We start from the raw sequence: 8,407 nt of genomic DNA, 5'->3' as shown, positions 1-8,407 counted from the left end.
CATAAGGTTAAGACACAAGTTCCTGCATTCAAGAACCATACTGGAAGTCAAGATCTGAATACATAAAAAAGCCATTTAGGGATGACCCTAAGAGACTAGTAGATAATAAAATGCATTTGAAGTGACTTGTAAAGGTCGCATAATGACACTGTGTTTCATCATTTGTGGAATCACAGAAACTTTGATCAGATTATCCCTAAAGTTTCCTTACTTGTTCCAAATAAATTACCAACTAGATTATTTAAATTTTATATAATAAAATAACAAGATATTGTATTCACTAAGTGCCAGGCACTATTGCTGACAGCTGCTCCAGTCTTTACAACAATACCATGAGGTGGCCATTATTCGTTTCCCACTTGGCAGGTATGGAAATTTAGGCATTGAGGTTAAGAATTTGCACACAGCACAGAGCTCTGTGGTAGAGCTGGCATATGAACCCAAGGCAACAGGCTCTTGAGTGTACATGACACAGCTGTGCCATAGTGTCTCTCCGCAGGCCTAAACTCATGCTTTCCAGTACTTACTTTTCAGGCTGCACTTCCTCACATTTTTAATAGGGAAACACCGCACTGTTCTTGGAATGCCCATACTATTCTCCATTACTCAACAAACTTAGCCCTCTAGGTTGAAACTTGTACAATTTGTAACCTAGTTTCTAACATTTTCTTGGCTGTGTATCTTTTTAGGGGTTTGGTTTACTGAAATCTGTAAATTCCACTCAGATTTTAGCTCAGAAGGCCTGCCTCATTTACCATGTCATGTTTATCAGGTTAAATCTTCTACATTTTGTATCTCTCTTCTAACCTTTCTTAAGTTTGATACCACACCTTCCCAGGTGGCATTTTCATATAGTGCTTCACTAAAACTTGGGTTTCCTCTCTGGCTGCTCATGACTAGCCTATAGCCACTCACACTCCCCTGGAGTCTCTCCAGATACTGCTGGGGGTTGGGTGGAACTGAAGAATATGGAAAGGAGTAAGACAGTTATACCATAATGAATTCCAATACAAGGTAAAGAAGAATCAGTACTGACAACTACTGAGGTTTCAAAGAGGATGTGGCATTTGAGCTGATGATAACGGACTTCTGAAGACTTTGGGGGAGGAAGAGAAGGAAGAAGTACAGCCCAGGCTGAGGGAGAGGAGATGAATCTGGAGTCTCCATGTACCTCAGACCTAAGATCCCTGGTCTGTTCCCTGGAATGAAATGCCTGTGATATTCCAGGTATTGTCAAAGCCCAGAAAAAAGTAAATTAATTTTTTTTCTTGGAATATTCTTCTCACTCTAAATTGTAGATGAGTATATCTGATCCATTTCAGATATCACACCCAATTCTCTGCTGAAATTCCAATTGTTTTTTGCCCACTCAAGAAGGCATGTTAGAATGCAAGCATGCAAGCTTGCTATTATTTCCACAGACATGACCTCAAATGGGTCTGATTATTTAGGAGGGTCAATCACCTAAAAAAGTCAGCCCTTTAATAGCTACTAGGAATGAATCAGTGTGTGACACAACACAGAGGTAACTGCCATGCAGCAGTGAGAAAACTGGGAGGTGGCAGGCACAGGAAAGGATTAACTCCCAGAGGCCTGTGACTTCCCCCCACCTCCCTAAACAGTTTCCAGACAATTCCTACTGAGCGTTTGTTGGGATGTTGGGTTGCCTTTAACTTACATTCTTCCATTATTCTGAAGTAGCCTATTGCGGGGCCAGGGGACATATAAGAAAGCAAACATATCTAGCAAAAGATCAGAGATGGTCTTTTGAAAGATTTATGTATGTCCTTTCCTTTTTATGACTAATAAATATTATTACTAAAAGTTATTTAAAATGTTTCCAATAATAAGAAATGGTTATTCTAATTTAAAACCCATTTCAGGGGTGCCTGGATGGCTCAGTTGGTTAAGCGTCTGACTCTTGATTTTGACTCAGGTTAGGTTGTGGGAGCCAGCCCCACATCAGACTCTGAGCACTGAGCCTGCTTAAGGTTCTCTCTCTCCCTCTGCCCCTCTCCCCCATTTGCATGCTGTCTCTCAAAAAATAAATAAAAATAGAAATAAAAAAAATAATAAAACCCATTTCAAAAAAGATAAAGGAATTATAAGGTTATAATTATAGCATAGTTTGAGGTTAATAGTTGTAATTGTTTTCTTCCAAGTACTTTCAACTGCTCCTATATGAGGAGAAGCTTTAAAGGATTTGGTTGGGGTATGTGAAAGCTGGTCACTGCAGTCAGGGCCTTTAGAATCCAGGCACCCTGACACCAAAACCAGTTTAGATTATAAGGAGTAGGAATGTTCCTGTTTGAGCTTGGTTCTGCTTGAAGTAAGGCATTTATGACCCCAAACCAGGAACTACTCCTCCTTCCCTTTAAGACCTTGCTGGTGACCCACTTACCCCCTTTAAATGACCTTAAAAAGAAACTATTCCTGCTTAATTTTACATCCCTGTAAACACTCTTTACTTCAGTACTTCTGAAATGTCTTCAGTTTTTTCCTGTAAATTTCTTTGTTCTTTCTTGAGAGTAAGTCTCCTCTTTCCCCATGACTGATCTATCCTGAAGGCAAAAGGGGAAGGCACTTCTATTTTGGACTGTGTTCCCTTGACTTCTCCCTTCTACATCTCTTCTTCCTTCCCAGCTACCCCTACAACCTGTGGAGCTCAGTACAGGAAAACCTCACCCTCCTGGCATCAGGATCCAAGGTTTTTTATACTCAACAGGTAGCCAAACAATTCTCACTAATGGAGCTGGTCTAAGGAAATATTGACCTGAGCAAATGCTCATGGTTTAAATGCAAATTCACAGATTTAAAAAAAAACCAAGTGGGACGCCTGGGTGGCTTAGTTGGTTAAGCGTTGGACTTCGGCTCAGGTCATGATCTCATGGTTTGTGAGTTTGAGCCCCGCATAAGGCTCTGTTCTGACAGCTCAGAGCCTGGAGCCTGCTTTGGATTCTGTGTCTCCTTCTCTCCCCCACTTGTGCTCCTCCCCCACTTGTGCTCTGTCTCTCAAAAATAAGTAAATGTAAAAAAAAATTTTTTTTAAACAAACCAAGTAGTCAGAACTTGTAATTGTTAAAGAAAGGTACTCAAAAGCAGACCAGCTTTCACTATGGCATAATCACACTTTGAGAGCCCTGAGAAAGGGACAGGCCAGGTGAGAAACAGGAGTAGCTTTGTAAGGGAGGAGGGGGATAAGGTAGGTGCTCAGGGCTTTCTCTGTTCTCAGATAGAGAGGGCATTAAGTGATCTCCCATGAAAACTCAATGTGATCCAGCATCCTAGCACTTTCTGATTGCTATTTGTAAACTTTTAAACCCCATAGATATTTACATTGCTCTTTGCAGCAATGTAAATGAGCAATGAGTTCCCACAGCCTTGGTTTCATTTGATCCTCATGAATACTTTGCCAGGGGTAAAGGGTAGATTTCATTATCTGCACCTTGGAAAAGGAAACCAAATCTTCCACCGCAGAAATCAGAGAAGCCAGGATCTGAGCTGGCAGGTAAATGTTAACTGAATTAAACAAACACAGAAATATATGAGTGTTTTAAGGTAAACAGGTCTCTGTCCTTAAGATCATAATCCAGTTGGGGAGAAATGCTCAAAATTAAAATAATTAAAATAATAATACAATTTAATATGGAAAAATCAGATACAAGATGATGAGTGCATCCTTCTTTGTGAAATGAAGAAAGTGCTATGGTTTTAAGTGTACTTAAGTAACATTCATCCCATGACTGAACTGAAATCCCCAGAGTCTGCCACTTGCCATCCAACCTTCATCTCAAGTCTCTGCTTAATATTCTAGGTTTTACTAGGATTCCTTAGTGTCTGTAAAAAGTCCAGCTTTACACTTAGCTATGGTGATGTCTGAGCTTGTCACATCCTCTTCAGTCCTGTATTTGTAGTGCAACTCTGGCCCTCCTGACTCCCCCCCCCCCCCCCCCCGGCTTTTTTTAGGCCACAAGGAACACGAAAAAGGGGGTGGGGAATATCCATCTTCAGTGTTCCAGAAAAGTCCACCTTGACCTCCTGGAATTAATGAAGGGAGTAGAGTTTAGAGAATGGTATGGTAACTAACGAATCAGACATTAAAGAGGATGTTTTAGGAAAGAATACCAACCAGGCCAAAGAGAAAGTGAGAGAGAAGACAAAGATAGAACATGCCCATGGTAAGGATTATCTCTACCAGACACAGAAGAATCATGGTATGATAATTACGTGTGTATCAACAGGGATAACAAATAGGGATGACAGATCATTTAAAATTGAGATTTCCAAAAATCTAGGAAGGCATTGGGTATCACTGCTCTCCAGAACACACAAATTATCCCCCAACGCCTCCTCCTTCACCTGGGGATTCTGTGGCCTTCTGTGTGGAGATTGTGGTCCTGTCCCATTATTCACTCCTTATACCACATTGGCAAAAACAGATACAAAAGTCTCTAGTTTACTCCTAAGTATTAATTTATTCTGAACGCAGAGCATAGGCAGCAAGACCAGACCTCTGGCCTAACTGCTGTTGACTTCTACAATATCAAATGAGCACAAAGATAGATTTAAAAGGCAAGTAACAAACTGGGAAAATATTTGCAGCACAAGTAACAATATTTTATTTTATATTATATAAGAGTTCTAGCAAAGGAGTGACACAAAGATGAGTCCCCATGGGCAAAAGATACAAGTAGACAATTCACAAAAGTGATGTATACAAGCAGGTTCCACTTTACTAGTAATGAGAACATAATTTAAAAGCAATACAAAACCACTCTTCTATCAGGTTGGTAAAGATGACAAAGAATGAAAAGACAGTGTTGGCAGGTGTAGAGAAAAGGACCCTCCTGCCCACTGGTGTCAAAGCAGTGCCGCCCTTCTGTAGCATCAAAAACCTTCAAAAACGAGTGTACCTTTTGACAACAGTTTCAGTATTTTATACTAAGAAAATAATTAGGGATGTGCACAGAGATTTAGCTACAAGTAATTTTACAAAAGTGAAAATTTGGAAACAACTCAAATGTACAAAAAACAGGGATTGTAATTATGGTACATTTGTATAATAGAATACCAAGCAGTCATTAAAAATGCCATAGAAGTATATTTTTTGACATGGAAAAATGTTAAGCAATTAAATATTAAATATTAAGCAATTAAAGCTAATTATGATTCTAACTATGTATATATATATGGAACAAATATATATATATAGGCTTGATTACTTCTGGATTTTTTTTTTCCATTTTGCTTATTTATGGTTTACTGCTTTTCCGTAATGCATGTCCATTTCTTTTATAACAATTTTAATGTTTATTTATTTTTGAGCTGTCAGCACAGAACCTGATGCTGGGCTCAAACCCACGGACAGCTAGATCATGACCTGAGCTGAAGTCAGATGCTTAACCAACTGAGTCACCCAGGCACCCCTCTTTTAAAATAATTTTTAAAAAACAGGTAATTATGTGAGGGTAAAAGGATAGAAAAGGCATTAATAAATTCTGAATTCACTGGGATTAAACTGTAACTGAACATTAATAAATAAACAAATCATAAAGTGTCAGCATTTACCTTGAATTAACTAGACTTAGGTTTTTTGCCATCAGAGGTAATAAGGCCTAGAATTAAAAGTGACTTGAGTTATAGAAAATAGTTATAATTCAGGCATAACCAGTCTTTGAACTGTAAAATCTGTACCTATTACATGTTTATATGTGTCTATAGAAAATATTTGGGGGTGCCTGGGTGGCTCAGTCAGTTAAGCATCTGACCTCAGCGCACGTCATGATCTTGCGGTTCATGAGTTTGAGACCCGTGTAGGGCTCTGTGCTGACAGCTCAGAGCCTGAAGCCTTCTCTGGATTCTGTGTCTCCCTCTCTCTCTACCCTTCCCCCGCTCTTACTCACTCTCTCTCTCTCAAAAATAAATAAAACATTAAGAAAAATATTTGGAAGGATATCCACTAAATTTAAAAGTAGTCCTCTTAGCAGGGTGTGATTAGTGGAGGAAGGGAGATAATTAACTTTTTCTTGACACTACTCTATACTGTTTGACTGTTATAACAAGCATGCAAAAATCTGAGTACCTTTAAAAAGCAAAAATGGTTCTAATTATAAATATCTAGAAATGTGGACAGTATCTATGGTATGAAAAAAATTAATAGTGCAAAATAATGTATACTATGCCCATAACTATGTCATGCATCTACAGGTGAGAAAGGCTGGGATGGGAAAACTCTATCATGGAAATAGTTGTTCAAGTTCATTTATGTGTTCACTTATTCCACAAATGTTTGTTGAGTATCTACTAACAGCTAGGCACTTGGGATACAGCAAGGAATCAAACAGCCAAATATGGCTCCCCTCATGGAACTTATATTCTAGCAGGTGTGGACAGGCAAGAAGTAGTAAACATAATAAATATGTTAGTTGATAAGTGAGTGCTATGGAAAAACTTGAGCAGAGTAAGAGAAACTGGCACTGCTGTGAGTGAGGAGGAGGGTTAAATGGGTTGGTCAGAGAAGGCCTCACTGAGGTAACATTGGAGAAAAAGTTTGAAAAAGGTAAGGAAGTGAATTAAGCAAATATCTGAAATATCTAGAAGAGCTTTATAAGCAAAGGGGACAGCCAGTGCAAAGAACCTGAAATGGGTTCAAGGAAAAGCAATGAAGGCAGTGGGCCTGAGTCAGAGTAAGTAAGCAAAGGGAGAGCAGGTCAGAGGTAATCAGCGGTTAGTTGGTGTTTGGCTCTGTAGGCCAAGGATTCAGGCTTTTTATTCCAAGTGAACTGGGGAGACACGGTATGGTTTTGAGTGGAGAAATGCCAGGATCCCTTTGGCTGTTGTATGGAGATTAGATTACTGGGGGTCAGGGAGTATGGCAGAGAGACCTGGTTGATCAGGTGAGGGATGGAGGTTGCTGTGGAGATGATGAGGTGTTGGACACTAGGTATAGTTTGAATGTACAGCCAACAAAATCTGATTGGGTAGAGGATGTGACAGAGGTATGAGGATGGCTCTTGAGCTTTGGGCCTGAGTAAATGAAGTGCAGTTGCCATTAATTCAGATGAGAAAGACAGCTGGATGGAGTAGGTTTGAAATTGGGGAAATAACTTATTTGTGGACCTATTACGTTTGCATGTAGTAGCAATATAAATTTTGTTTTCAGAACATTTCTAAGTTACTCAGTCGGTTAAGTGTCTGGCTCTTGGTCTCCACTCAGGTCATGATATCACAGTTCATGGGATCCAGCCCCACATCAGAGTCTCTACTGACAGCATGGAGCCTGCTTGGGATTCTCTCTCTCCCTCTGTCTCTCTGCCCCACCCCTGCTTGCTCTCTACCTCTCAAAATAAAGAAAATTTAAAACATTGTTAAAAAAAGAGAATGTTTCTAATAGTATGATGACATCTTTCCCAATAAATCATTTCAAGACTCCTGACCCAGCAATTATTACATTCCCAGTACTGAAAATATGCAAATTTATTACAGCTGGGAATCTGCAGAAATCACAGGAATAGAAGCTAAGCCAGAAGACTGGAGCCTAGGTTCCAGTTTTCAAAAAGGGGGAAAAACCCGAGGCTGCAAATCTATCCACAGTCCTGGCAATATTCTAGAATATGTCACTAAACGGATAGCGTATGAACTCCAAAAATTAGCTAAAGCTCCTCTTGGATTCAGCTTAGAGTCAAACAAGTCAGACTTTTCTTTCATGTGTCTTCTTTCCTTCTCATAAAGAACCCTTCACTTCTGATACTTCTGACACCAAATGAGTGGGTTTCCCCCTCCCCACCCCCACCAAGCAATCTTCTGTGATACCAGCTGGCTACATCAGATCCCACAGGTTAAAGGATCAGTCCCATGAGACTGACCACACTGTAGATACTAATCACAAGTAGCAGGTCCCCAAGTTTCCCACAACTTCTGTCTTAGCTACAAATCGGAGGTTCCCAGGATCTCTTCCCCTTGGATTCAATTACTTGCTAGAGCAGCTTACAAAACTGAGGAAAACACTTATTTACATTCACCAATATAATGAAGGATGCAGATGAACATCCAGATGAAGAGATATATGGGGTGGGGTGTGGGAGGGTGCCAATTACAGGAGCTTCTGTCCAGTGGAGTTGGGGTGCATCAGTCTCCCAGTACATGGATGTGTTTACCAACCTGGAAGCTCTTGGAACCTGACTATTGGGAGTTCTATGGAGGTTTCATCACTTACGCGTGATCAATCATGAACCCCATTTTCAGCCCTTTTTCCATCTCCACAGAATCATGTCTTGTCCCTCTAGTAACCAACCCTCATCTAGGAGCTGTCTAGGAGCCCACCCAGAGTGGCTTCTTTTGAACAAAGGACTTTCCCATCACCCAGGAAATTTCAAGTTTCACAAGCCCTGTGTCAGGACCACGGTCA

Source organism: Acinonyx jubatus, chromosome A1 (genome assembly GCF_027475565.1).
Source record: "Acinonyx jubatus isolate Ajub_Pintada_27869175 chromosome A1, VMU_Ajub_asm_v1.0, whole genome shotgun sequence".
In the NCBI taxonomy this organism is placed as follows: Eukaryota; Metazoa; Chordata; class Mammalia; order Carnivora; family Felidae; genus Acinonyx; species Acinonyx jubatus.
Note: the sequence above shows the minus strand (reverse complement) of the source record.